This window comes from Poecilia latipinna, unplaced genomic scaffold (genome assembly GCF_001443285.1).
Source record: "Poecilia latipinna isolate Pla-1442-1.1 unplaced genomic scaffold, P_latipinna-1.0 Scaffold100, whole genome shotgun sequence".
Lineage (NCBI taxonomy): Eukaryota > Metazoa > Chordata > Actinopteri > Cyprinodontiformes > Poeciliidae > Poecilia > Poecilia latipinna.
Window position 1 is genome coordinate 446,563 of NW_015112716.1, and position 4,035 is coordinate 450,597.

The 4,035-nt window shown below is 37.3% G+C and overlaps 1 protein-coding gene and 1 long non-coding RNA gene across 6 annotated transcripts in view; one reads left to right on the plus strand and one right to left on the minus strand.

The window, feature by feature from the left end:
• Positions 1-3,247, minus strand: part of LOC106943988 (uncharacterized) — a 19,123-nt gene extending 15,876 nt beyond the window's left edge. The window contains exon 1 of the long non-coding RNA XR_001424068.1: positions 3,078-3,247. This is a non-coding gene — a long non-coding RNA (uncharacterized LOC106943988). The remainder of the gene's footprint in view (positions 1-3,077) is intronic.
• The window catches only part of LOC106943947 (ninjurin-2), a 35,268-nt gene that overhangs the window by 18,553 nt on the left and 12,680 nt on the right, over positions 1-4,035 (plus strand). The gene's annotated exons all lie outside the window — the stretch shown is intronic.

Here is a 4,035-nt window from a genome sequence, read left to right on the forward strand (position 1 = left end):
TTTAACCCCAATTTTTTGGTTTTTAAAACCTTTTTTTTTTTTTTTTTTAAAAAAATTATTTTTAATTTTTTTTTTTTTTTTTTTTTTTTTTTTTTTTTTTGTGAACAATTTGGAGTTGTATTCCACAGAAAAATCTGAGGAATCGCTATATTCTCTAAGTGCTCACAAATACTTGATTATATGTTAGTGTTTAATTTTTCAATGCTGGCAAAAAGCAATTTAAAGGTTATGGAGGTTTTTCAGTGTTACTGGCTTATGTTGGAAACACAAGCAGATAACTAATCTGTTACTTCCCGTCTTACTTCAAAATAAAAGTCTCAATCATAGATTTAACATATCTGCCTTTATGTTTTGGGTCGATTATAATAGCCTAAGCTAACATCACCCGACAATGTAGCATTTTGACAGCAACTAAACAGAACTTCACAAGACAGATTTCACTTTGTCAACAAACTTTCAGAGTGGTTTTTTTTTTTAATCATAAAAAAAAAAATCACAAGATCTCATTCCATGAGTTGTGGTTACACACCTAATATTTAAGTTTATGATTCTCTACATCTGTCTTTCAAAAAAGACCAGACCAATGGTATGAAAAAATAGTTTAATCCTTAGAGATTTCTTCTGTTTTTGCCTTTCAGTTACACTGACATTACATTTTTTTTATAGTCAGGTGAAACCAACCCGAGTAAACACAAAATGTAGTTTATTTTAATTTTTTTAAAAGGAGAAAAAAAGCTATCCAAACCAACTTATTAAGGACAGTGAAATTAAGGGCCCAAATGCAGAAACCTGGCAATGTTGAAAAGAAACCAAGGTTTTGAACTGACCAAACAAAGTCCGGACTAATCTAGTTCAGATTCTGTGGCATGATCATAGAAAGATTTTAAATGCTCAAAAGCCCTACAACAGGGTTGAGTTGCAATAATTCTTCAAAAAAAAAAAGTGTGCGGCAAAATTTCTCCATGGAAATGCAGGACTGGCTTGTTGCCATTTAGTACAACTGATGACAACCAGTCATTGGGTTTAGGGATAATAAATGATTTCACATTGGGCTAGATTGATTTGGATTGTTTTTGTTTTCTTAATAATAATAATAATAATAATAATAATAATAATAATAGCAATAATAATTTAAAAACCACATCTTTTATTTACCAACATTTGTTTTCATATCACTCTAGTTTAACTTGTTTTAAAGCATAAAAAGGTAACTGGACGTTCTGTCAGGCTGTTATAGTTTCACAAAAAAACAAACTTCTTTGAGGTGAATAAAAAAGAACGGCGGGGGGCTGGGGGGTCGTTTCCTCAAATGCATGCGCCATTTTAACACTGCTGGCAGTTTTGCTAATTATAAGGCAGCGAGCAGAGAGATACTTTAGCTACGGACCAAAGGTCAGGGGTGAATAGCTCTTAGCCTGCTGCATGTTTGTAAAGTGGCCTTAAATCATGTGTACATGCTTGCATGTGTGTGGTGAAATGAATGTGGCCCCTTCCTTGCCTTTTTCAACGTCAAAGTGAGGGCTAGAGGTTATCTCAACAATCCCCAAATTACGCAAAACGACAGACACAAAAACACATGGTCACTCGTAAGCTTTTGTTGAATTATATGCGGTAGCAATCCCGTTTTCTAATTCTTTTTTTTATTAAAAGCAAATGTTGGCATTTACTGAGAGATCAGTGTCAAGTGTTGAATCTTTCAGACACTTTTTTCCAGGAGCCCCACTCGTGTCTCTGACGCTGCATCTATCTGCTTCCCTTCAAACCGTCTCTTCCTTTTTCTGTCGTCTGTTTCTTGTCATCTGCTCTTTTTTTTTTGTTTTCCTCCCACTCCCTTAACCAAAAGGGCCGTTACGTAAAAACCAAAGAGAAAGACGAAGCCTTCAGGCAAAAAGAGCACATGGGAAAAAAATTAAATATAGTCAAATATACTGGCACGGAGACAAAGAGACAGTGAAAATAAGATACAGTACATAAAGAGCAACAGAGAACCAGAGATCCACTCCTAGTTGAGCTTCTCTTCCCATTGGCTGTTAAGCTGTCCAACTAGAGTCCAGGGGAGGAACACTTCCTGTCTAAGCATGCAGAGAGCAGGAGGTGCTCCCATGTGGATCTGTGTGTATTTGCACCACAGAATATTTTTATATACTCCTCATTCAGGTACACATCATCAGTATGCGTAATGTTGACGTGTGCGTATAGGGGAGCTTCAGGTACAGGTCGTGTACATTTTGTGATACGGCCCTGAGTCCAGGTATGAGAGTTTTACGAGGACTTTTTGGATGAGTGAGAAAGCAAGTTTTCATATAAATAGCAACCTCAGAAACTAAACAGGGAAAGAGCAGCTCTCTGTGTCAAAGTGCAGTTTACTTTCAGCTCTCAGTTACACACACAAACATGTACATATTTATATAACTCCACACGCTCCTCGGTGTCTGTGGTTGCCTTTTCAAACTTTGGTTCTCTACCAGAGACCTGTTACTTGGAGTATTCCTATCTGGAAAGAGATCTCCAACATTGTTCCTGGAATCCACTGGAGCTTCTCCCTCTCCCAGTCTGTGGGTCATAACCCGATGACAGCGTGATCACTGTGACCTTGGCTTTCTGAAACCTCTCCATTTCCTCTTTGAGCCTCTGGTATTTCTCAAGTTTCCCATGTTCCTTCTTCTTGATTTGCCGTCTGTCACTTAGGACCTCTACATCAAACATCACCACAATCTCCAGTTCGTTAGTTGCGTTACCACACTGTATGCACTGCGCCTTGTTAGTAAATGCCAACAGCAATTTTTCAATTCAAAAGCAAGATTTGTGTGATTGATCTCAGCCAATGCCCAGTCAACATTTACACGTGGAAGCAATAGAATAGGAGCTGAAAAATGGCCACCAGATGCGACTAGAATTATGTTACAATATTCCATCATGTTAAGTCTGTGTACATTTCAAAAGGCAAAACAATTCCAGTAAACGTGGGACCAATTAGCTGAATTGGGATTTCTAGGATGCCTGTGACGTAGTCCTACAGTAAAGTCCGTGCCAAAATGCAAGCACACAACACGAACAGCACATTCGACATAAGTTACTTTTTGGTTTCAGCACAAACTGCCGCAGCTCGACGTGGGTGCTTAGGCATCATATCCATCCTAGCTTGTAATTTTCAGTGTCAAACATTTGTAGATATTCAACCAAAGCTATTTCCGGATTAAAGCGCGCCGGGAGGGAATCACGTGACGGCGTAATGACATAATCAAGAAGACGTTGTGCAAATTCTTCTTCTTCTTTTCCGTTTTTATGGCGGTTGGCAACGGTGTCCAAATTGAGTGTTTTCTATGAAATTAAATATTGTATTTTTGGTCACAGGTTTCTTTTTTCAGTGTTATAATTATTTTATTAATTTTGTATACTTTGACATAGGTTTACTTTAGCTAAAAGTAACTGTCTAGCTTTATTTTGGTGTTGTTTTTGGTTGGTTGTTTTTTTTTTGTTTGTTTGTTTCGTCTACTTGTGGGCGGAGCCTGTGACTATTGAACAGGGCTCTGTAGCGCATGGAGTTTAGATTTCCAACACGTCGAACGGAAGGTGATGGACTTGAGCTGCAATGAAGGTTTTGCTGTTTTGTTTTGTTTTATAGATTGCAAAATCTATATGGTGCCCACCTGATTGACCAATCATGAACAAAGGTGGAGTTTGAACTGGATACTTCCAAACCCAAGAAGCCCCAAACTCGTGGTTTGCAAACTTTATGTCAAGTGTTGATACCAAGATTTCCAAATATCATCATCATGGCAGACATTCTGGAACAATATCACCCCAGAACTTTGACCCATTCAATTTGTTATGCTACAAATAAACATCCCCCAAAATTGTAACTTATTATTGGCTACCTTGCATATAAAACTAAAATTTTCATGTTTAAAATCAGCATTATAAACTATTATGAGGTCGTGACGGGTAATTATCGGAACTGAATGACATTTAGAAAGTATTAATGCGGATCTGTATTTTTGCTTTCATTTTATTATTCACATGGTATTAAATATG